Source organism: Ascaphus truei (genome assembly GCF_040206685.1).
Source record: "Ascaphus truei isolate aAscTru1 chromosome 12 unlocalized genomic scaffold, aAscTru1.hap1 SUPER_12_unloc_5, whole genome shotgun sequence".
NCBI classification, from domain to species: Eukaryota; Metazoa; Chordata; class Amphibia; order Anura; family Ascaphidae; genus Ascaphus; species Ascaphus truei.
The window spans coordinates 145,036-171,039 of NW_027453841.1; the positions used below are offsets into that span (position 1 = coordinate 145,036).

The window sequence follows — 26,004 nt, forward strand, 5'->3', positions numbered from 1 at the left end:
CCCCCTGAGAATGATTAATAAACAAATCTAAACTCAATACAAAACCTCATTAAGAGTTAAAATTCACCCTAGCAAAGTCACATTCTACCTTTCAATCAAGCCTGAAATATTTTTTCAAACACAATTTGCACCTGAATGGCGGTGGTGGAACAAAAGCTTTCTACATTTTGTTTTTAAATCCAAACAAGTATAAATCCCTCTTAAGAGTTAATCCTCACTGTAGCACAACCCCATGCTATTTCACCAGAGTCTTCAATTGAATAAATTCTCTTATTGCTATAGGCGAGTGGATCTTGTATGTGGTAGAAACCAAGAGTGCTGAAAGAAGTTTTGCATGTACGACCACCTTTTCTTTCAGATTTACTTGCTTTATGCTTTATGCTTTATCAGAGTGGGCAATCATAAATGACAACATAGAAGAGGAATAAAGAATCTTCTTTTTTTTGCCAATTACATAGCAAGCTAAAGGAAAACATGCTAAAACCACAATGAAGATTTGAGTAACACAGTTAAAGTAAATATGAAGGAACAAGGCTTGATGTTAATTTTAAAGATATTTTAAATGCCTTAAGCATAGAATAAAATATTCCAACACATTTGAACTTTGCAACTCACTCAAAAAATCATGTCTTTTGATCAATTTTAAACAGAGGGTTCAGGGCTCTACGGATTTAAAGAATTTATTATATCAAATACACAACGTTTCAACCATCAAAAAGTGGTCTTTCTCAAGTGAGAAAGACCACTTTTTGATGGTTGAAACGTTGTGTATTTGATTTAATAAATTCTTTAAATCCGTAGAGCCCTGAACCCTCTGTTTTTTTTTTGGTGACTTTGGAGTCTGTCATTCACAGGGACTCCCCTGGATCAAGAGCACCAGTAACAACAAGTATCAGTTAGAGTTTTCAGTTTTTGGTGTGCAGCATTTATCTTGTTTTTTTCTGCTTTTGATCAATTTTGACATACAAAGGGTGGAGGGATACCAACATTGATCTCTTGGGTATCTAGAGGGAACTATCAATATGCAGACTATGGCAAAAGTATCAACAAAATAAACATATCCAAGAATTAGGTATTCAATATTGTTAATCTGCAAGACAAAAACATACAGAACCCCTAAAAGATCATATTGAACCCCCCAAAAAAATAAATCTGATTTTAATATAAAATGTTCTGTCTCTGAATTTAATATCAAAGTACAAAGTACATTTGTTCTTAATGCGAATCATTCTGTTTCACAAATTATTCCATAAAGTTTACATTTGATTAATTTCTTAATTTTCTGTAAACTTCAGGAAGTTACAGTACAATTATTACAGTACAATAATGACCATTTTTCAGTAAAATTCAAGCTAAGTTGTTTATTTCTTCAACAGGTTTAGAAAGCCCTGCTTATCTTTTGTGAATGATAACAATAAAACATTACAAATGCCTTTTCATAACAAAAAGCTATTTGTGCTGAAGTGTGATAAGCAGTTGAACTATAACATTGATTATTCCCATTATATTTAAACAATATAGTTTTGGCAGACTGTAAAGAATGTACACATCTCAATACATGCAGTACTTAGCACAGTCCTTAAGAAGAATTCAAATATTATCTGTAATTATAAAGTGGAAGAATTCCCTCACTCTCACACTAAAGTGCTCATTATCCTTTGTCACCTTAAGTTATTTCTGTAGGGGTAAGCCGTTTCTCCTCTATTTTATGTTGTGCAAAGTATTGCACACAAATGACCTCTTAGCACTATGTTGCAGCATAGAGATACTTATCAATAGAAGACAATGCATTTATTGAAATGGAGTTCTTTATTAAATGTTTTACAGCCAGCAGCACCCTAAAATGTATAACTTGGAAAATGTTTGAAGAATTCAGAGTGTTTTCTTCTTTAGTGTGCCACATATTCCAGTAAGTAAAGATTGCTTTGCCAAGCAGATACAAACAAAATGCAAAGTGCAGTGAAGTTTTTAATAACACGTTACCACTGAAAAAGTCAACGTAGTCAGCAGGATTTGAACCTGCGCGGGGAAACCCCAATGGATTTCTAGTCCATCGCCTTAACCACTCGGCCATGACTACATAGCTGGTAGTACTGAATACAGTCACACAGATGGCACTTGAGCGGATCTGGGTAACACTCACTAATGAATGATGACCAATATGAACTAAATAACCATGAGAACATTTTCATAAAGAGAAATACATGACTTGTTTGTACACATTGTTTAAACAACATTATCTTTGTAAAATGTTGCTTCTATTGGGTTTTTGAAAAATGACGAGAAATACTTTTTGTTAACCACATTCAATGTACAGTATGAAACAGATCTGAGGCAGAAAAAAAGAAAAGGGGTTAAAAGGAGTAATGGGAAAATGATCTAACTTGGATGTCAGAGATTAAAAGAGCAGAGTTGGAGGGCAATTGGGGCAAGAAGAAGATGGATCATTACAGGAACATGCTCCAGTGGCGTAATCGGTTAGCGCACGGTACTTATATGTCAGTATATGCTAAGCTATGCCGAGGTTGTGAGTTCAAGCCTCACCTGAAGCAAACCCTTTTTTTGTTTCATCAACCAATAGCATTGTTTGAATGTATACAATGTTAAATAAAAGGCCTATGGATGTAAATTGTAAAATGTAATCTTTTACATTAAAAACAACATTTCCGCATTTTGCTATTTGGCTTACATTGGAGCGCATGTAAAGCAGTCAAATTCAATAGGTGTCTCAATGTGGGCAAGAAGATATTGGTAATTGATGATGTATGATTTAAAAAAATAAAAAAATGAGAGCTGTCCAAGCAAATTCTTCCTTTTTTCAAACCAAAATACACCAGTGGAGCCAATGCTACCCATTATTTGGGTCTAGAGGATACATATATTTCCAGATGTATATATCCTAAAAAGGCAATCTTTAATGAGCATCCTGTCTATCTGTACTAAGTAGGGGTCAGCCTATCCCCCCTTCTTAACCCAACTATTCACCTCTCACATTCGTATCTTGCTCACCATATGTAAACCACTTCTCACCTCTCTCATAATCTGTTGTTATTACATTTCCTCCACCTACCCCCTGAGAATGATTAATAAACAAATCTAAACTCAATACAAAACCTCATTAAGAGTTAAAATTCACCCTAGCAAAGTCACATTCTACCTTTCAATCAAGCCTGAAATATTTTTTCAAACACAATTTGCACCTGAATGGCGGTGGTGGAACAAAAGCTTTCTACGTTTTGTTTTTAAATCCAAACAAGTATAAATCCCTCTTAAGAGTTAATCCTCACTGTAGCACAACCCCATGCTATTTCACCAGAGTCTTCAATTGAATAAATTCTCTTATTGCTATAGGCGAGTGGATCTTGTATGTGGTAGAAACCAAGAGTGCTGAAAGAAGTTTTGCATGTACGACCACCTTTTCTTTCAGATTTACTTGCTTTATGCTTTATGCTTTATCAGAGTGGGCAATCATAAATGACAACATAGAAGAGGAATAAAGAATCTTCTTTTTTTTGCCAATTACATAGCAAGCTAAAGGAAAACATGCTAAAACCACAATGAAGATTTGAGTAACACAGTTAAAGTAAATATGAAGGAACAAGGCTTGATGTTAATTTTAAAGATATTTTAAATGCCTTAAGCATAGAATAAAATATTCCAACACATTTGAACTTTGCAACTCACTCAAAAAATCATGTCTTTTGATCAATTTTAAACAGAGGGTTCAGGGCTCTACGGATTTAAAGAATTTATTATATCAAATACACAACGTTTCAACCATCAAAAAGTGGTCTTTCTCAAGTGAGAAAGACCACTTTTTGATGGTTGAAACGTTGTGTATTTGATTTAATAAATTCTTTAAATCCGTAGAGCCCTGAACCCTCTGTTTTTTTTTTGGTGACTTTGGAGTCTGTCATTCACAGGGACTCCCCTGGATCAAGAGCACCAGTAACAACAAGTATCAGTTAGAGTTTTCAGTTTTTGGTGTGCAGCATTTATCTTGTTTTTTTCTGCTTTTGATCAATTTTGACATACAAAGGGTGGAGGGATACCAACATTGATCTCTTGGGTATCTAGAGGGAACTATCAATATGCAGACTATGGCAAAAGTATCAACAAAATAAACATATCCAAGAATTAGGTATTCAATATTGTTAATCTGCAAGACAAAAACATACAGAACCCCTAAAAGATCATATTGAACCCCCCAAAAAAATAAATCTGATTTTAATATAAAATGTTCTGTCTCTGAATTTAATATCAAAGTACAAAGTACATTTGTTCTTAATGCGAATCATTCTGTTTCACAAATTATTCCATAAAGTTTACATTTGATTAATTTCTTAATTTTCTGTAAACTTCAGGAAGTTACAGTACAATTATTACAGTACAATAATGACCATTTTTCAGTAAAATTCAAGCTAAGTTGTTTATTTCTTCAACAGGTTTAGAAAGCCCTGCTTATCTTTTGTGAATGATAACAATAAAACATTACAAATGCTTTTTCATAACAAAAAGCTATTTGTGCTGAAGTGTGATAAGCAGTTGAACTATAACATTGATTATTCCCATTATATTTAAACAATATAGTTTTGGCAGACTGTAAAGAATGTACACATCTCAATACATGCAGTACTTAGCACAGTCCTTAAGAAGAATTCAAATATTATCTGTAATTATAAAGTGGAAGAATTCCCTCACTCTCACACTAAAGTGCTCATTATCCTTTGTCACCTTAAGTTATTTCTGTAGGGGTAAGCCGTTTCTCCTCTATTTTATGTTGTGCAAAGTATTGCACACAAATGACCTCTTAGCACTATGTTGCAGCATAGAGATACTTATCAATAGAAGACAATGCATTTATTGAAATGGAGTTCTTTATTAAATGTTTTACAGCCAGCAGCACCCTAAAATGTATAACTTGGAAAATGTTTGAAGAATTCAGAGTGTTTTCTTCTTTAGTGTGCCACATATTCCAGTAAGTAAAGATTGCTTTGCCAAGCAGATACAAACAAAATGCAAAGTGCAGTGAAGTTTTTAATAACACGTTAACACTGAAAAAGTCAACGTAGTCAGCAGGATTTGAACCTGCGCGGGGAAACCCCAATGGATTTCTAGTCCATCGCCTTAACCACTCGGCCATGACTACATAGCTGGTAGTACTGAATACAGTCACACAGATGGCACTTGAGCGGATCTGGGTAACACTCACTAATGAATGATGACCAATATGAACTAAATAACCATGAGAACATTTTCATAAAGAGAAATACATGACTTGTTTGTACACATTGTTTAAACAACATTATCTTTGTAAAATGTTGCTTCTATTGGGTTTTTGAAAAATGACGAGAAATACTTTTTGTTAACCACATTCAATGTACAGTATGAAACAGATCTGAGGCAGAAAAAAAGAAAAGGGGTTAAAAGGAGTAATGGGAAAATGATCTAACTTGGATGTCAGAGATTAAAAGAGCAGAGTTGGAGGGCAATTGGGGCAAGAAGAAGATGGATCATTACAGGAACATGCTACAGTGGCGTAATCGGTTAGCGCACGGTACTTATATGTCAGTATATGCTAAGCTATGCCGAGGTTGTGAGTTCAAGCCTCACCTGAAGCAAACCCTTTTTTTGTTTCATCAACCAATAGCATTGTTTGAATGTATACAATGTTAAATAAAAGGCCTATGGATGTAAATTGTAAAATGTAATCTTTTACATTAAAAACAACATTTCCGCATTTTGCTATTTGGCTTACATTGGAGCGCATGTAAAGCAGTCAAATTCAATAGGTGTCTCAATGTGGGCAAGAAGATATTGGTAATTGATGATGTATGATTTAAAAAAATAAAAAAATGAGAGCTGTCCAAGCAAATTCTTCCTTTTTTCAAACCAAAATACACCAGTGGAGCCAATGCTACCCATTATTTGGGTCTAGAGGATACATATATTTCCAGATGTATATATCCTAAAAAGGCAATCTTTAATGAGCATCCTGTCTATCTGTACTAAGTAGGGGTCAGCCTATCCCCCCTTCTTAACCCAACTATTCACCTCTCACATTCGTATCTTGCTCACCATATGTAAACCACTTCTCACCTCTCTCATAATCTGTTGTTATTACATTTCCTCCACCTACCCCCTGAGAATGATTAATAAACAAATCTAAACTCAATACAAAACCTCATTAAGAGTTAAAATTCACCCTAGCAAAGTCACATTCTACCTTTCAATCAAGCCTGAAATATTTTTTCAAACACAATTTGCACCTGAATGGCGGTGGTGGAACAAAAGCTTTCTACATTTTGTTTTTAAATCCAAACAAGTATAAATCCCTCTTAAGAGTTAATCCTCACTGTAGCACAACCCCATGCTATTTCACCAGAGTCTTCAATTGAATAAATTCTCTTATTGCTATAGGCGAGTGGATCTTGTATGTGGTAGAAACCAAGAGTGCTGAAAGAAGTTTTGCATGTACGACCACCTTTTCTTTCAGATTTACTTGCTTTATGCTTTATGCTTTATCAGAGTGGGCAATCATAAATGACAACATAGAAGAGGAATAAAGAATCTTCTTTTTTTTGCCAATTACATAGCAAGCTAAAGGAAAACATGCTAAAACCACAATGAAGATTTGAGTAACACAGTTAAAGTAAATATGAAGGAACAAGGCTTGATGTTAATTTTAAAGATATTTTAAATGCCTTAAGCATAGAATAAAATATTCCAACACATTTGAACTTTGCAACTCACTCAAAAAATCATGTCTTTTGATCAATTTTAAACAGAGGGTTCAGGGCTCTACGGATTTAAAGAATTTATTATATCAAATACACAACGTTTCAACCATCAAAAAGTGGTCTTTCTCAAGTGAGAAAGACCACTTTTTGATGGTTGAAACGTTGTGTATTTGATTTAATAAATTCTTTAAATCCGTAGAGCCCTGAACCCTCTGTTTTTTTTTTTGCTGACTTTGGAGTCTGTCATTCACAGGGACTCCCCTGGATCAAGAGCACCAGTAACAACAAGTATCAGTTAGAGTTTTCAGTTTTTGGTGTGCAGCATTTATCTTATTTTTTTCTGCTTTTGATCAATTTTGACATACAAAGGTTGGAGGGATACCAACATTGATCTCTTGGGTATCTAAAGGGAACTATCAATATGCAGACTATGGCAAAAGTATCAACAAAATAAACATGTCCAAGAATTAGGTATTCAATTTTGTTAATCTGCAAGACAAAAACATACAGAACCCCTAAAAGATCATATTGAACCCCCCAAAAAATTAAATCTGATTTTAATATAAAATGTTCTGTCTCTGAATTTAATATCAAAGTACAAAGTACATTTGTTCTTAATGCGAATCATTCTGTTTCACAAAAGATTCCATAAAGTTTACATTTGATTAATTTCTTAATTTTCTGTAAACTTCAGGAAGTTACAGTACAATTATTACAGTACATTAATGACCATTTTTCAGTAAAATTCATGCTAAGTTGGTTATTTCTTCAACAGGTTTAGAAAGCCCTGCTTATCTTTTGTGAATGATAACAATAAAACATTACAAATGCTTTTTCATAAAAAAAAGCTATTTGTGCTGAAGTGTGATAAGCAGTTGAACTATAACATTGATTATTCCCATTATATTTAAACAATATAGTTTTTGCAGACTGTAAAGAATGTACACATCTCAATACATGCAGTACTTAGCACAGTCCTTAAGAAGAATTCAAATATTATCTGTAATTATAAAGTGGAAGAATTCCCTCACTCTCACACTAAAGTGCTCATTATCCTTTGTCACCTTAAGTTATTTCTGTAAGGGTAAGCCGTTTCTCCTCTATTTTATGTTGTGCAAAGTATTGCACACAAATGACCTCTTAGCACTATGTTGCAGCATAGAGATACTTATCAATAGAAGACAATGCATTTATTGAAATGGAGTTCTTTATTAAATGTTTTACAGCCAGCAGCACCCTAAAATGTATAACTTGTAAAATGTTTGATGAATTCAGAGTGTTTTCTTCTTTAGTGTGCCACATATTCCAGTAAGTAAAGATTGCTTTGCCAAGCAGATACAAACAAAATGCAAAGTGCAGTGAAGTTTTTAATAACACGTTACCACTGAAAAAGTCAACGTAGTCAGCAGGATTTGAACCTGCGCGGGGAAACCCCATTGGATTTCGAGTCCATCGCCTTAACCACTCGGCCATGACTACATAGCTGGTAGTACTGAATACAGTCACACAGATAGCTCTTGAGCGTATATGGGTAACACTCACTAATGAATGATGACCAATATGAACTAAATAACCATGAGAACATTTTCATAAAGAGAAATACATGACTTGTTTGTACACATTGTTTAAACAACATTATATTTGCAAAATGTTGCTTCTATTGGGTTTTTGAACAATGACGAGAAATACTTTTTGTTAACCACAATCAATGTACAGTATGAAACAGATCTGAGGCAGAAAACAAGAAAAGGGGTTAAAAGGAGTAATGGGACAATGATCTAACTTGGATGTCAGAGATTAAAAGAGCAGAGTTGGAGGGTAATTGGGGCAAGAAAAACATGGAACATTACAGGAACATGCTCCAGTGGCGTAATCGGTTAGCGCACGGTACTTATATGTCAGTATATGCTAAGCTATGCCGAGGTTGTGAGTTCAAGCCTCACCTGAAGCAAACCCTTTTTTTGTTTCATCATCCAATAGCATTGTTTGAATGTATACAATGTTAAATAAAAGGCCTATGGATGTAAATTGCAAAATGTAATCTTTTACATTAAAAACAACATTTCCGCATTTTGCTATTTGGCTTACATTGGAGTGCATGTAAAGCAGTCAAATTCAATAGGTGTCTCAATGTGGGCAAGAAGATATTGGTAATTGATGATGTATGATTTAAAAAAATAAAAAAATGAGAGCTGTCCAAGCACATTCTTCCTTTTTTCAAATCAAAATACACCAGTGGAGCCAATGCTACTCATTATTTGGGTCTAGAGGATACATATATTTCCAGATTTATATATCCTAAAAAGGCAATCTTTAATGAGCATCCTGTCTATCTGTACTAAGTAAGGGTCAGCCTATCCCCCCTTCTTAACCCAATTATTCACCTCTCACATTCGTATCTTGTTCATCATATGTAAACCACTTCTCACCTCTCTCATAATCTGTTGTTATTACATTTCCTCCACCTACCCCCTGAGAATGATTAATAAACAAATCTAAACTCAATACAAAACCCCATTAAGAGTTAAAATTCACCCTAGCAAAGCCACATTCTACCTTTCAATCAAGCCTGAAATATTTTTTCAAACACAATTTGCACCTGAATGGCGGTGGTGGAACAAAAGCTTTCTACGTTTTGTTTTTAAATCCAAACAAGTATAAATCCCTCTTAAGAGTTAATCCTCACTGTAGCACAACCCCATGCTATTTCACCAGAGTCTTCAATTTAATAAATTATCTTATTGCTATAGGCGAGTGGATCTTGTATGTGGTAGAAACCAAGAGTGCTGAAAGAAGTTTTGCATGTACGACCACCTTTTCTTTCAGTTTTACTTGCTTTATGCTTTATGCTTTATCAGAGTGGGCAATCATAAATGACAACATAGAAGAGGAATAAAGAATCTTCTTTTTTTGCCAATTACATAGCAAGCTAAAGGAAAACATGCTAAAACAACATTGAAGATTTGAGTAACACAGTTAAAGTAAATATGAAGGAACAAGGCTTGATGTTAATATTAAAGATATTTTAAATGCCTTAAGCATAGAATAAAATATTCCAACACATTTGAACTTTGTAACTCACTCAAAAAATCATGTCTTTTGTTCAATTTTAAACAGACGGTTCTCACTTGAGAAAGACCACTTTTTGATGGTTGAAACGTTGTGCATTTGATATAATAAATTCTTTAGATCCGTAGAGCCCTGAATCCTCCGTTTCTTTTGCTGACTTTGGAGTCTGTCATTCACAGGGACTCCCCTGGATCAGGAGCACCAGTAACAGCAAGTATCAGTTAGAGTTTTCAGTTTTTGCTTTGCAGCATTTATCTTGTTTTTTTTCTGCTTTTGATCAATTTTGACATACAAAGGGTGGAGGGATACCAACATTGATCTCTTGGGTATCTAGAGGGAACTAACAATATGCAGACTATGGCAAAAGTATCAACAAAATAAACATGTCCACGAATTAGGTATTCAATATTGTTAATCTGCAAGACAAAAACATACAGGACCCCTATAAGATCATATTGAAGCCCCCAAAAAAATAAATCTGATTTTAATATAAAATGTTCTGTCTCTGAATTTAATATCAAAGTATAAAGCACATTTGTTCTTAATGAGAATTATTCTGTTTCACAAAAGATTCCATAAAGTTTACATTTGATTAATTTCTTAATTTTCTGTAAACTTCAGGAAGTTACAGTACAATTATTACAGTACATTAATGACCATTTTTCAGTAAAATTCATGCTAAGTTGGTTATTTTTCAACAGGTTTAGAAAGCCCTGCTTATCTTTTGTGAATGATAACAATAAAACATTACAAATGTTTTTTCATAACAAAAAGCTATTTGTGCTGAAGTGTGATAAGCAGTTGAACTATAACATTGATTATTCCCATTATATTTAAACAATATAGTTTTGGCAGACTGTAAAGAATGTACACATCTCAATACATGCAGTACTTAGCACAGTCCTTAAGAAGAATTCAAATATTATCTGTAATTATAAAGTGGAAGAAATTCCCTCACTCTCACACTAAAGTGCTCATTATCCTTTGTCACCTTAAGTTATTTCTGTAAGGGTAAGCCGTTTCTCCTCTATTTTATGTTGTGCAAAGTATTGCACACAAATTACCTCTTAGCACTATGTTGCAGCATAGAGATACTTATCAATAGAAGACAATGCATTTATTGAAATGGAGTTCTTTATTAAATGTTTTACAGCCAGCAGCACCCTAAAATGTATAACTTGGAAAATGTTTGAAGAATTCAGAGTGTTTTCTTCTTTAGTGTGCCACATATTCCAGTAAGTAAAGATTGCTTTGCCAAGCAGATACAAACAAAATGCAAAGTGCAGTGAAGTTTTTAATAACACGTTACCACTGAAAAAGTCAACGTAGTCAGCAGGATTTGAACCTGCGCAGGGAAACCCCAATGGATTTCAATTCCATCGCCTTAACCACTCGGCCATGACTACATAGCTGCTAGTACTGAATACAGTCACACAGATAGCTCTTGAGCGGATATGGGTAACACTCACAAATGAATGATGACCAATATGAACTAAATAACCATGAGAACATTTTCATAAAGAGAAATACATGACTTGTTTGTACACATTGTTTAAACAACATTATCTTTGCAAAATGTTGCTTCTATTGGGTTTTTGAACAATGATGAGAAATACTTTTTGTTAACCACAATCAATGTACAGTATGAAACAGATCTGAGGCAGAAAACAAGAAAAGGGGTTAAAAGGAGTAATGGGACAATGATCTAACTTGGATGTCAGAGATTAAAAGAGCAGATTTGGTGGGTAATTGGGGCAAGAAGAACATGGATCATTACAGGAACATGCTCCAGTGGCGTAATCGGTTAGCGCACGGTACTTATATGTCAGTATATGCTAAGCTATGCCGAGGCTGTGAGTTCAAGCCTCACCTGATGCAAACCCCTTTTTTGTTTCATCAACCAATAGCATTGTTTGAATGTATACAATGTTAAATAAAAGGCCTATGGATGTAAATTGCAAAATGTAATCTTTTACATTAAAAACAACATTTCCGCATTTTGCTATTTGGCTTACATTGGAGTGCATGTAAAGCAGTCAAATTCAATAGGTGTCTCAATGTGGGCAAGAAGATATTGGTTATTGATGATGTATGATTTAAAAAAATAAAAAAATGAGAGCTGTCCAAGCAAATTCTTCCTTTTTTCAAACCAAAATACACCAGTGGAGCCAATGCTACCCATTATTTGGGTCTAGAGGATACATATATTTCCAGATGTATATATCCTAAAAAGGCAATCTTTAATGAGCATCCTGTCTATCTGTACTAAGTAGGGGTCAGCCTATCCCCCCTTCTTAACCCAACTATTCACCTCTCACATTCGTATCTTGCTCACCATATGTAAACCACTTCTCACCTCTCTCATAATCTGTTGTTATTACATTTCCTCCACCTACCCCCTGAGAATGATTAATAAACAAATCTAAACTCAATACAAAACCTCATTAAGAGTTAAAATTCACCCTAGCAAAGTCACATTCTACCTTTCAATCAAGCCTGAAATATTTTTTCAAACACAATTTGCACCTGAATGGCGGTGGTGGAACAAAAGCTTTCTACGTTTTGTTTTTAAATCCAAACAAGTATAAATCCCTCTTAAGAGTTATTCCTCACTGTAGCACAACCCCATGCTATTTCACCAGAGTCTTCAATTGAATAAATTCTCTTATTGCTATAGGCGAGTGGATCTTGTATGTGGTAGAAACCAAGAGTGCTGAAAGAAGTTTTGCATGTACGACCACCTTTTCTTTCAGTTTTACTTGCTTTATGCTTTATGCTTTATCAGAGTGGGCAATCATAAATGACAACATAGAAGAGGAATAAAGAATCTTCTTTTTTTGCCAATTACATAGCAAGCTAAAGGAAAACATGCTAAAACCACAATGAAGATTTGAGTAACACAGTTAAAGTAAATATGAAGGAACAAATCTTGATGTTAATATTAAAGAGATTTTAAATGCCTTAAGCATAGAATAAAATATTCCAACACATTTGAACTTTGCAACTCACTCAAAAAATCATGTCTTTTGATCAATTTTAAACAGAGGGTTCTCACTTGAGAAAGACCACTTTTTGATGGTTGAAACGTTGTGCATTTGATATAATAAATTCTTTAAATCCGTAGAGCCCTGAATCCTCCGTTTCTTTTGCTGACTTTGGAGTCTGTCATTCACAGGGACTCCCCTGGATCAGGAGCACCAGTAACAGCAAGTATCAGTTAGAGTTTTCAGTTTTTGCTGTGCAGCATTTATCTTGTTTTTTTTCTGCTTTTGATCAATATTGACATACAAAGGGTGGAGGGATACCAACATTGATCTCTTGGGTATCTAGAGGGAACTATCAATATGCAGACTATGGCAAAAGTATCAACAAAATAAACATGTCCAAGTATTAGGTATTCAATATTAAAGAAAAACCTGGCGCCATATAATCAGTGGAATGTTCTGTACTCCTCAAGGGATCCGCACACTTGCTCGACAGACCATGCAAAGAAAAGAACACAAACAAACAAAAATCATAGCGCAACACTGTAGGGTAAGCAGTACTGCACTAATACACACAAACAGTTAAGAATCCTAGCGATTATTAAAATAATTATTTATTAAAAAGAACTATGCCAAGACCGACAATGGCAAATACAAGGAACCGCAGGTCATCCGGAGCACAAAAATTGGAGCCCTACTTACATACAGCAAGGTTTAAGCTCGCATGGTAGGAACAAGTCCTAGGTAGAGATGATCTCCCTGGCGGGTGATGCCTCTGCTCCACTGCGGCTCAGACACCAGTCAGTCCTTACGATGGTAACCGGAACAGCTCCGGCCGTGGGGGCTGGTGTGCGGGGTCCACAGCTCTGCACCACGTGTAGACACACGCCTCACTTCCTCCTACGGAGCAACAGGAAGTCTCTGCGTGCCCGCGCGCGATAGTGCCCGTTGCCTTAAAGGAACAGCTGGCAGGCTGAAGGGAAAGTTGGGCTCCAAGGCCAAATGTCCTTAAACGTCCAAAGTCAGTCAAATAGTGGCTGTGCCACTAGCCCTACGCGTTTCGTAGATGTCACTCTACTTCCTCAGGGGCTGAAAACAATGATACTTGGTGACACATAGATATACCCTAGCCAATTAAAATTAATTGATCGTTTATAATTAAAACAGCCTGTATGTCATTAGTACCAAATCACTACATGGACTCTTAGACATACATGACATCAAACACATAAAAAACACATAAAAAACACATAGAAACAACAGTACCAGCATATGTCAAAACATGTATATACCCTAATGTCATATGCATATTAAGTAAACCTACAGAGGTATGAAAATATTCAAACTCTCCCCTTGGGTATAGTTAATTGCTACACAAACTCCTTTTGCTTTTAATTTAACAGGTTCTGCACTAGTCACTGACACAAAAGTTAACTCTCTCCTCACTTTTATCACTAGACCAATCTATTTCCCTAGAAAAGAACCCAATTCAAAATCTATGTTAAGACCATTGGGGGACAGGGTCTTCAGTTCAAAGATCCAAAAGGCCTCACGTCTGTTTATATGTTTAATAGTGTCCCCACCTCTCCAATCTGGAGTGCAAAAATTTCTTGAAAGGAATTACCCTATTGAAGAACTTGAGAGCACAATATCCCTGGTCCAAGATATGGACAGGAATAAGCTCCTTCAATATAAAGAGAAAGGGTTAGATCAAGGAAGGAATAACATCTCTTTCATTACCCAGTATAACGCTATGGCCCCAAGAATAAGAAACATCTTTGCCAAGCACTGGCCAATTTTGCTACAGGACGCTACACTTTCACAGGTACTAACTCCGAGACCTTCCATTATTTTTAAAAAAGCAAATAATTTCAAAAATGAATTGGCACCCAGTTGTCCGTTACATCAAGGGAAGGATAAAATGATAACCACCAAGGGTCCTAATGGGTTCAAACCATGCAAAAAGTGCATAGCATGTAAATACAGTAGGTGTAACATTGAGTTTAGATCTAATGTTACTGATAAAATATACAAGATTATGTCGCACATCACATGTAAATCGCAATTTGTAATTTATGTATTGCAATGCCCATGCGGCTTGCAATATGTGGGACGCACTGGTAGAACCTTTCAAAGACGTATTTATGAACACGTCTATAATATAAAGAAAGGTCTAACAACGCACAGTGTGTCCCACCATTTTCTGTTGCATCACGGCAGAGACCCAAAGGGCCTGGTCTGTCAACCCATTGAGTTATGCACTCCAGATTGGAGAGGTGGGGACACTATTAAACATATAAACAGACGTGAGGCCTTTTGGATCTTTGAACTGAAGACCCTGTCCCCCAATGGTCTTAACATAGATTTTGAATTGGGTTCTTTTCTAGGGAAATAGATTGGTCTAGTGATAAAAGTGAGGAGAGAGTTAACTTTTGTGTCAGTGACTAGTGCAGAACCTGTTAAATTAAAAGCAAAAGGAGTTTGTGTAGCAATTAACTATACCCAAGGGGAGAGTTTGAATATTTTCATACCTCTGTAGGTTTACTTAATATGCATATGACATTAGGGTATATACATGTTTTGACATATGCTGGTACTGTTGTTTCTATGTGTTTTTTATGTGTTTTTTATGTGTTTGATGTCATGTATGTCTAAGAGTCCATGTATTGATTTGGTACTAATGACATACAGGCTGTTTTAATTATAAACGATCAATTAATTTTAATTGGCTAGGGTATATCTATGTGTCACCAAGTATCATTGTTTTCAGCCCCTGAGGAAGTAGAGTGACATCTACGAAACGCGTAGGGCTAGTGGCACAGCCACTATTTGACTGACTTTGGACGTTTAAGGACATTTGGCCTTGGAGCCCAACTTTCCCTTCAGCCTGCCAGCTGTTCCTTTAAGGCAACGGGCACTATCGCGCGCGGGCGCGCAGAGACTTCCTGTTGCTCCGTAGGAGGAAGTGAGGCGTGTGTCTACACGCGGTGCAGAGCTGTGGACCCCGCACACCAGCCCCCACGGCCGGAGCTGTTCCGGTTACCATCGTAAGGACTGACTGGTGTCTGAGCCGCAGTGGAGCAGAGGCATCACCCGCCAGGGAGATCATCTCTACCTAGGACTTGTTCCTACCATGTGAGCTTAAACCTTGCTGTATGTAAGTAGGGCTCCAATTTTTGTGCTCCGGATGACCTGCGGTTCCTTGTATTTGCCATTGTCGGTCTTGGCATAGTTCTTTTTAATAAATAATTATTTTAATAATCGCTAGGATTCTTAACTGTTTGTGTGTATTAGTGCAGTACTGCTTACCCTACAGTGTTGCGCTATGATTTTTGTTTGTTTGTGTTCTTTTCTTTGCATGGTCTGTCGAGCAAATGTGCGGATCCCTTGAGGAGTACAGGACATTCCACTGACTATTTGGCGCCAGGTTTTTCTTTATTTTGGTTTATTCTGTTAGTACTGGCAGTATCACCGGGCAGCCATCCTTTATTATAAGTTTTTTAATATCACACTGTGTATTACACTTTAGCGCTAGTTCACATTTTTTTTCTTCACCATTCAGGTATTCAATATTGTTAATCTGCAAGACAAAATCATACAGAAACCCTATAAGATTATATTGAACCTCCCCAAAAAATAAATCTGATTTTAATATAACATGTTCTGTCTCTGAATTTAATATCAAAGTACAAAGTACATTTGTTCTTAATGAGAATCATTCTGTTTCACAAAAGATTCCATAAAGTTTACATTTGATTAATTTCTTAATTTTCTGTAAACTTCAGGAAGTTACAGTACAATTATTACAGTACATTAATGACCACTTTTCAGTAAAATTCATGCTAAGTTGGTTATTTCTTCAACAGGTTTAGAAAGCCCTGCTTATCTTTTGTGAATGATAACAATAAAACATTACAAATGCTTTTTCATAACAAAAAGCTATTTGTGCTGTAGTGTGATAAGCAGTTGAACTATAACATTGATTATTCCCATTATATTTAAACAATATAGTTTTTGCAGACTGTAAAGAATGTACACATCTCAATACATGCAGTACTTAGCACAGTCCTTAAGAAGAATTCAAATATTATCTGTAATTATAAAGTGGAAGAATTCCCTCACTCTCACACTAAAGTGCTCATTATCCTTTGTCACCTTAAGTTATTTCTGTAGGGGTAAGCCATTTCTCCTCTATTTTATGTTGTGCAAAGTATTGCACACAAATGACATCTTAGCACTATGTTGCAGCATAGAGATACTTATCAATAGAAGACAATGCATTTATTGAAATGGAGTTCTTTATTAAATGTTTTACAGCCAGCAGCACCCTAAAATGTATAACTTGGAAAATGTTTGAAGAATTCAGAGTGTTTTCTTCTTTAGTGTGCCACATATTCCAGTAAGTAAAGATTGCTTTGCCAAGCAGATACAAACAAAATGCAAAGTGCAGTGAAGTTTTTAATAACACGTTACCACTGAAAAAGTCAACGTAGTCAGCAGGATTTGAACCTGCGCGGGGAAACCCCAATGGATTTCAAGTCCATCGCCTTAACCACTCGGCCATGACTACATAGCTGCTAGTACTGAATACAGTCACACAGATAGCTCTTGAGCGGATATGGGTAACACTCACTAATGAATGATGACCAATATGAACTAAATAACCATGAGAACATTTTCATAAAGAGAAATACATGACTTGTTTGTACACATTGTTTAAACAACATTATCTTTGCAAAATGTTGGTTCTATTGGGTTTTTGAACAATGACGAGAAATACTTTTTGTTAACCACAATCAATGTACAGTATGAAACAGATCTGAGGCAGAAAACAAGAAAAGGGGTTAAAAGGAGTAATGGGACAATGATCTAACTTGGATGTCAGAGATTAAAAGAGCAGATTTGGTGGGTAATTGGGGCAAGAAGAACATGGATCATTACAGGAACATGCTCCAGTGGCGTAATCGGTTAGCGCACGGTACTTATATGTCAGTATATGCTAAGCTATGCCGAGGCTGTGAGTTCAAGCCTCACCTGATGCAAACCCCTTTTTTGTTTCATCAACCAATAGCATTGTTTGAATGTATACAATGTTAAATAAAAGGCCTATGGATGTAAATTGCAAAATGTAATCTTTTACATTAAAAACAACATTTCCGCATTTTGCTATTTGGCTTACATTGGAGTGCATGTAAAGCAGTCAAATTCAATAGGTGTCTCAATGTGGGCAAGAAGATATTGGTAATTGATGATGTATGATTTAAAAAAATAAAAAAATGAGAGCTGTCCAAGCAAATTCTTCCTTTTTTCAAACCAAAATACACCAGTGGAGCCAATGCTACCCATTATTTGGGTCTAGAGGATACATATATTTCCAGATGTATATATCCTAAAAAGGCAATCTTTAATGAGCATCCTGTCTATCTGTACTAAGTAGGGGCTCAGCCTATCCCCCCTTCTTAACCCAACTATTCACCTCTCACATTCGTATCTTGCTCACCATATGTAAACCACTTCTCACCTCTCTCATAATCTGTTGTTATTACATTTCCTCCACCTACCCCCTGAGAATGATTAATAAACAAATCTAAACTCAATACAAAACCTCATTAAGAGTTAAAATTCACCCTAGCAAAGTCACATTCTACCTTTCAATCAAGCCTGAAATATTTTTTCAAACACAATTTGCACCTGAATGGCGGTGGTGGAACAAAAGCTTTCTACGTTTTGTTTTTAAATCCAAACAAGTATAAATCCCTCTTAAGAGTTATTCCTCACTGTAGCACAACCCCATGCTATTTCACCAGAGTCTTCAATTGAATAAATTCTCTTATTGCTATAGGCGAGTGGATCTTGTATGTGGTAGAAACCAAGAGTGCTGAAAGAAGTTTTGCATGTACGACCACCTTTTCTTTCAGTTTTACTTGCTTTATGCTTTATGCTTTATCAGAGTGGGCAATCATAAATGACAACATAGAAGAGGAATAAAGAATCTTCTTTTTTTGCCAATTACATAGCAAGCTAAAGGAAAACATGCTAAAACCACAATGAAGATTTGAGTAACACAGTTAAAGTAAATATGAAGGAACAAATCTTGATGTTAATATTAAAGAGATTTTAAATGCCTTAAGCATAGAATAAAATATTCCAACACATTTGAACTTTGCAACTCACTCAAAAAATCATGTCTTTTGATCAATTTTAAACAGAGGGTTCTCACTTGAGAAAGACCACTTTTTGATGGTTGAAACGTTGTGCATTTGATATAATAAATTCTTTAAATCCGTAGAGCCCTGAATCCTCCGTTTCTTTTGCTGACTTTGGAGTCTGTCATTCACAGGGACTCCCCTGGATCAGGAGCACCAGTAACAGCAAGTATCAGTTAGAGTTTTCAGTTTTTGCTGTGCAGCATTTATCTTGTTTTTTTTCTGCTTTTGATCAATATTGACATACAAAGGGTGGAGGGATACCAACATTGATCTCTTGGGTATCTAGAGGGAACTATCAATATGCAGACTATGGCAAAAGTATCAACAAAATAAACATGTCCAAGTATTAGGTATTCAATATTAAAGAAAAACCTGGCGCCATATAATCAGTGGAATGTTCTGTACTCCTCAAGGGATCCGCACACTTGCTCGACAGACCATGCAAAGAAAAGAACACAAACAAACAAAAATCATAGCGCAACACTGTAGGGTAAGCAGTACTGCACTAATACACACAAACAGTTAAGAATCCTAGCGATTATTAAAATAATTATTTATTAAAAAGAACTATGCCAAGACCGACAATGGCAAATACAAGGAACCGCAGGTCATCCGGAGCACAAAAATTGGAGCCCTACTTACATACAGCAAGGTTTAAGCTCGCATGGTAGGAACAAGTCCTAGGTAGAGATGATCTCCCTGGCGGGTGATGCCTCTGCTCCACTGCGGCTCAGACACCAGTCAGTCCTTACGATGGTAACCGGAACAGCTCCGGCCGTGGGGGCTGGTGTGCGGGGTCCACAGCTCTGCACCACGTGTAGACACACGCCTCACTTCCTCCTACGGAGCAACAGGAAGTCTCTGCGCGCCCGCGCGCGATAGTGCCCGTTGCCTTAAAGGAACAGCTGGCAGGCTGAAGGGAAAGTTGGGCTCCATGGCCAAATGTCCTTAAACGTCCAAAGTCAGTCAAATAGTGGCTGTGCCACTAGCCCTACGCGTTTCGTAGATGTCACTCTACTTCCTCAGGGGCTGAAAACAATGATACTTGGTGACACATAGATATACCCTAGCCAATTAAAATTAATTGATCGTTTATAATTAAAACAGCCTGTATGTCATTAGTACCAAATCACTACATGGACTCTTAGACATACATGACATCAAACACATAAAAAACACATAAAAAACACATAGAAACAACAGTACCAGCATATGTCAAAACATGTATATACCCTAATGTCATATGCATATTAAGTAAACCTACAGAGGTATGAAAATATTCAAACTCTCCCCTTGGGTATAGTTAATTGCTACACAAACTCCTTTTGCTTTTAATTTAACAGGTTCTGCACTAGTCACTGACACAAAAGTTAACTCTCTCCTCACTTTTATCACTAGACCAATCTATTTCCCTAGAAAAGAACCCAATTCAAAATCTATGTTAAGACCATTGGGGGACAGGGTCTTCAGTTCAAAGATCCAAAAGGCCTCACGTCTGTTTATATGTTTAATAGTGTCCCCACCTCTCCAATCTGGAGTGCAAAAATTTCTTGAAAGGAATTACCCTATTGAAGAACTTGAGAGCACAATATCCCTGGTCCAAGATATGGACAGGAATAAGCTCCTTCAATATAAAGAGAAAGGGTTAGATCAAGGAAGGAATAACATCTCTTTCATTACCCAGTATAACGCTATGGCCCCAAGAATAAGAAACATCTTTGCCAAGCACTGGCCAATTTTGCTACAGGACGCTACACTTTCACAGGTACTAACTCCGAGACCTTCCATTATTTTTAAAAAAGCAAATAATTTCAAAAATGAATTGGCACCCAGTTGTCCGTTACATCAAGGGAAGGATAAAATGATAACCACCAAGGGTCCTAATGGGTTCAAACCATGCAAAAAGTGCATAGCATGTAAATACAGTAGGTGTAACATTGAGTTTAGATCTAATGTTACTGATAAAATATACAAGATTATGTCGCACATCACATGTAAATCGCAATTTGTAATTTATGTATTGCAATGCCCATGCGGCTTGCAATATGTGGGACGCACTGGTAGAACCTTTCAAAGACGTATTTATGAACACGTCTATAATATAAAGAAAGGTCTAACAACGCACAGTGTGTCCCACCATTTTCTGTTGCATCACGGCAGAGACCCAAAGGGCCTGGTCTGTCAACCCATTGAGTTATGCACTCCAGATTGGAGAGGTGGGGACACTATTAAACATATAAACAGACGTGAGGCCTTTTGGATCTTTGAACTGAAGACCCTGTCCCCCAATGGTCTTAACATAGATTTTGAATTGGGTTCTTTTCTAGGGAAATAGATTGGTCTAGTGATAAAAGTGAGGAGAGAGTTAACTTTTGTGTCAGTGACTAGTGCAGAACCTGTTAAATTAAAAGCAAAAGGAGTTTGTGTAGCAATTAACTATACCCAAGGGGAGAGTTTGAATATTTTCATACCTCTGTAGGTTTACTTAATATGCATATGACATTAGGGTATATACATGTTTTGACATATGCTGGTACTGTTGTTTCTATGTGTTTTTTATGTGTTTTTTATGTGTTTGATGTCATGTATGTCTAAGAGTCCATGTATTGATTTGGTACTAATGACATACAGGCTGTTTTAATTATAAACGATCAATTAATTTTAATTGGCTAGGGTATATCTATGTGTCACCAAGTATCATTGTTTTCAGCCCCTGAGGAAGTAGAGTGACATCTACGAAACGCGTAGGGCTAGTGGCACAGCCACTATTTGACTGACTTTGGACGTTTAAGGACATTTGGCCTTGGAGCCCAACTTTCCCTTCAGCCTGCCAGCTGTTCCTTTAAGGCAACGGGCACTATCGCGCGCGGGCGCGCAGAGACTTCCTGTTGCTCCGTAGGAGGAAGTGAGGCGTGTGTCTACACGCGGTGCAGAGCTGTGGACCCCGCACACCAGCCCCCACGGCCGGAGCTGTTCCGGTTACCATCGTAAGGACTGACTGGTGTCTGAGCCGCAGTGGAGCAGAGGCATCACCCGCCAGGGAGATCATCTCTACCTAGGACTTGTTCCTACCATGTGAGCTTAAACCTTGCTGTATGTAAGTAGGGCTCCAATTTTTGTGCTCCGGATGACCTGCGGTTCCTTGTATTTGCCATTGTCGGTCTTGGCATAGTTCTTTTTAATAAATAATTATTTTAATAATCGCTAGGATTCTTAACTGTTTGTGTGTATTAGTGCAGTACTGCTTACCCTACAGTGTTGCGCTATGATTTTTGTTTGTTTGTGTTCTTTTCTTTGCATGGTCTGTCGAGCAAATGTGCGGATCCCTTGAGGAGTACAGGACATTCCACTGACTATTTGGCGCCAGGTTTTTCTTTATTTTGGTTTATTCTGTTAGTACTGGCAGTATCACCGGGCAGCCATCCTTTATTATAAGTTTTTTAATATCACACTGTGTATTACACTTTAGCGCTAGTTCACATTTTTTTTCTTCACCATTCAGGTATTCAATATTGTTAATCTGCAAGACAAAATCATACAGAAACCCTATAAGATTATATTGAACCTCCCCAAAAAATAAATCTGATTTTAATATAACATGTTCTGTCTCTGAATTTAATATCAAAGTACAAAGTACATTTGTTCTTAATGAGAATCATTCTGTTTCACAAAAGATTCCATAAAGTTTACATTTGATTAATTTCTTAATTTTCTGTAAACTTCAGGAAGTTACAGTACAATTATTACAGTACATTAATGACCACTTTTCAGTAAAATTCATGCTAAGTTGGTTATTTCTTCAACAGGTTTAGAAAGCCCTGCTTATCTTTTGTGAATGATAACAATAAAACATTACAAATGCTTTTTCATAACAAAAAGCTATTTGTGCTGTAGTGTGATAAGCAGTTGAACTATAACATTGATTATTCCCATTATATTTAAACAATATAGTTTTTGCAGACTGTAAAGAATGTACACATCTCAATACATGCAGTACTTAGCACAGTCCTTAAGAAGAATTCAAATATTATCTGTAATTATAAAGTGGAAGAATTCCCTCACTCTCACACTAAAGTGCTCATTATCCTTTGTCACCTTAAGTTATTTCTGTAGGGGTAAGCCGTTTCTCCTCTATTTTATGTTGTGCAAAGTATTGCACACAAATGACATCTTAGCACTATGTTGCAGCATAGAGATACTTATCAATAGAAGACAATGCATTTATTGAAATGGAGTTCTTTATTAAATGTTTTACAGCCAGCAGCACCCTAAAATGTATAACTTGGAAAATGTTTGAAGAATTCAGAGTGTTTTCTTCTTTAGTGTGCCACATATTCCAGTAAGTAAAGATTGCTTTGCCAAGCAGATACAAACAAAATGCAAAGTGCAGTGAAGTTTTTAATAACACGTTACCACTGAAAAAGTCAACGTAGTCAGCAGGATTTGAACCTGCGCGGGGAAACCCCAATGGATTTCAAGTCCATCGCCTTAACCACTCGGCCATGACTACATAGCTGCTAGTACTGAATACAGTCACACAGATAGCTCTTGAGCGGATATGGGTAACACTCACTAATGAATGATGACCAATATGAACTAAATAACCATGAGAACATTTTCATAAAGAGAAATACATGACTTGTTTGTACACATTGTTTAAACAACATTATCTTTGCAAAATGTTGGTTCTATTGGGTTTTTGAACAATGACGAGAAATACTTTTTGTTAACCACAATCAATGTACAGTATGAAACAGATCTGAGGCAGAAAACAAGAAAAGGGGTTAAAAGGAGTAATGGGACAATGATCTAACTTGGATGTCAGAGATTAAAAGAGCAGAGTTGGAGGGTAAATGGGGCAAGAAGAACATGGATCATTACAGGATCATGCTCCAGTGGCGTAATCGGTTAGCGCACGGTACTTATATGTCAGTATATGCTAAGCTATGCCGAGGTTGTGAGTTCAAGCCTCACCTGATGCAAACCCCTTTTTTGTTTCATCAACCAATAGCATTGTTTGAATGTATACAATGTTAAATAAAAGGCCTATGGATGTAAATTGCAAAATGTAATCTTTTACATTAAAAACAACATTTCCGCATTTTGCTATTTGGCTTACATTGGAGTGCATGTAAAGCAGTCAAATTCAATAGGTGTCTCAATGTGGGCAAGAAGATATTGGTAATTGATGATGTATGATTTAAAAAAATAAAAAAATGAGAGCTGTCCAAGCACATTCTTCCTTTTTTCAAATCAAAATACACCAGTGGAGCCAATGCTACTCATTATTTGGGTCTAGAGGATACATATATTTCCAGATTTATATATCCTAAAAAGGCAATCTTTAATGAGCATCCTGTCTATCTGTACTAAGTAAGTGTCAGCCTATCCCCCCTTCTTAACCCAATTATTCACCTCTCACATTCGTATCTTGTTCATCATATGTAAACCACTTCTCACCTCTCTCATAATCTGTTGTTATTACATTTCCTCCACCTACCCCCTGAGAATGATTAATAAACAAATCTAAACTCAATACAAAACCCCATTAAGAGTTAAAATTCACCCTGGCAAAGTCACATTCCACCTTTCAATCAAGCCTGAAATATTTTTTCAAACACAATTTGCACCTGAATGGCGGTGGTGGAACAAAAGCTTTATACGTTTTGTTTTTAAATCCAAACAAGTATAAATCCCTCTTAAGAGTTAATCCTCACTGTAGCACAACCCCATGTTATTTCACCAGAGTCTTCAATTTAATAAATTCTCTTATTGCTATAGGCGAGTGGATCTTGTATGTGGTAGAAACCAAGAGTGCTGAAAGAAGTTTTGCATGTACGACCACCTTTTCTTTCAGTTTTACTTGCTTTATGCTTTATGCTTTATCAGAGTGGGCAATCATAAATGACAACATAGAAGAGGAATAAAGAATCTTCTTTTTTTGCCAATTACATAGCAAGCTAAAGGAAAACATGCTAAAACCACATTGAAAATTTGAGTAACACAGTTAAAGTAAATATGAAGGAACAAAGCTTGATGTTAATATTAAAGAGATTTTAAATGCCTTAAGCATAGAATAAAATATTCCAACACATTTGAACTTTGCAACTCACTCAAAAAATCATGTCTTTTGATCAATTTTAAACAGAGGGTTCTCACTTGAGAAAGACCACTTTTTGATGGTTGAAACGTTGTGCATTTGATATAATAAATTCTTTAAATCCGTAGAGCCCTGAATCCTCCGTTTCTTTTGCTGACTTTGGAGTCTGTCATTCACAGGGACTCCCCTGGATCAGGAGCACCAGTAACAGCAAGTATCAGTTAGAGTTTTCAGTTTTTGCTGTGCAGCATTTATCTTGTTTTTTTCTGCTTTTGATCAATATTGACATACAAAGGGTGGAGGGATACCAACATTGATCTCTTGGGTATCTAGAGGGAACTATCAATATGCAGACTATGGCAAAAGTATCAACAAAATAAACATGTCCAAGTATTAGGTATTCAATATTGTTAATCTGCAAGACAAAATCATACAGAACCCCTATAAGATTATATTGAACCTCCCCAAAAAATAAATCTGATTTTAATATAACATGTTCTGTCTCTGAATTTAATATCAAAGTACAAAGTACATTTGTTCTTAATGAGAATCATTCTGTTTCACAAAAGATTCCATAAAGTTTACATTTGATTAATTTCTTAATTTTCTGTAAACTTCAGGAAGTTACAGTACAATTATTACAGTACATTAATGACCACTTTTCAGTAAAATTCATGCTAAGTTGGTTATTTCTTCAACAGGTTTAGAAAGCCCTGCTTATCTTTTGTGAATGATAACAATAAAACATTACAAATGCTTTTTCATAACAAAAAGCTATTTGTGCTGTAGTGTGATAAGCAGTTGAACTATAACATTGATTATTCCCATTATATTTAAACAATATAGTTTTGTCAGACTGTAAAGAATGTACACATCTCAATACATGCAGTACTTAGCACAGT

The 26,004-nt window shown here is 36.1% G+C and overlaps 9 non-coding genes across 9 annotated transcripts; 3 read left to right on the forward strand and 6 right to left on the reverse strand.

Moving 5' to 3' along the window:
* Positions 1-1,998: 1,998 nt before the first annotated feature.
* On the reverse strand, positions 1,999-2,080 carry TRNAS-AGA (transfer RNA serine (anticodon AGA)). Its single transcript has one exon. It is a non-coding gene; the product is annotated as a tRNA-Ser (tRNA).
* A 379-nt stretch (positions 2,081-2,459) lies between these two features.
* TRNAI-UAU (transfer RNA isoleucine (anticodon UAU)) lies at positions 2,460-2,552 on the forward strand. The gene is given in 2 exon segments: positions 2,460-2,497; positions 2,517-2,552. It is a non-coding gene; the product is annotated as a tRNA-Ile (tRNA).
* Positions 2,553-5,067: 2,515 nt separating this feature from the next.
* Positions 5,068-5,149, reverse strand: TRNAS-AGA (transfer RNA serine (anticodon AGA)). The gene has a single exon. It is a non-coding gene; the product is annotated as a tRNA-Ser (tRNA).
* A 379-nt stretch (positions 5,150-5,528) lies between these two features.
* On the forward strand, positions 5,529-5,621 carry TRNAI-UAU (transfer RNA isoleucine (anticodon UAU)). Its single transcript is given in 2 exon segments — positions 5,529-5,566; positions 5,586-5,621. It is a non-coding gene; the product is annotated as a tRNA-Ile (tRNA).
* Positions 5,622-8,137: 2,516 nt separating this feature from the next.
* Positions 8,138-8,219, reverse strand: TRNAS-CGA (transfer RNA serine (anticodon CGA)). The gene has a single exon. It is a non-coding gene; the product is annotated as a tRNA-Ser (tRNA).
* A 379-nt stretch (positions 8,220-8,598) lies between these two features.
* On the forward strand, positions 8,599-8,691 carry TRNAI-UAU (transfer RNA isoleucine (anticodon UAU)). The gene is given in 2 exon segments: positions 8,599-8,636; positions 8,656-8,691. It is a non-coding gene; the product is annotated as a tRNA-Ile (tRNA).
* Positions 8,692-11,133: 2,442 nt separating this feature from the next.
* On the reverse strand, positions 11,134-11,215 carry TRNAS-UGA (transfer RNA serine (anticodon UGA)). Its single transcript has one exon. It is a non-coding gene; the product is annotated as a tRNA-Ser (tRNA).
* A 6,066-nt stretch (positions 11,216-17,281) lies between these two features.
* Positions 17,282-17,363, reverse strand: TRNAS-UGA (transfer RNA serine (anticodon UGA)). Its single transcript has one exon. It is a non-coding gene; the product is annotated as a tRNA-Ser (tRNA).
* Positions 17,364-23,430: 6,067 nt separating this feature from the next.
* Positions 23,431-23,512, reverse strand: TRNAS-UGA (transfer RNA serine (anticodon UGA)). Its single transcript has one exon. It is a non-coding gene; the product is annotated as a tRNA-Ser (tRNA).
* Between the last annotated feature and the right edge of the window lie 2,492 nt (positions 23,513-26,004).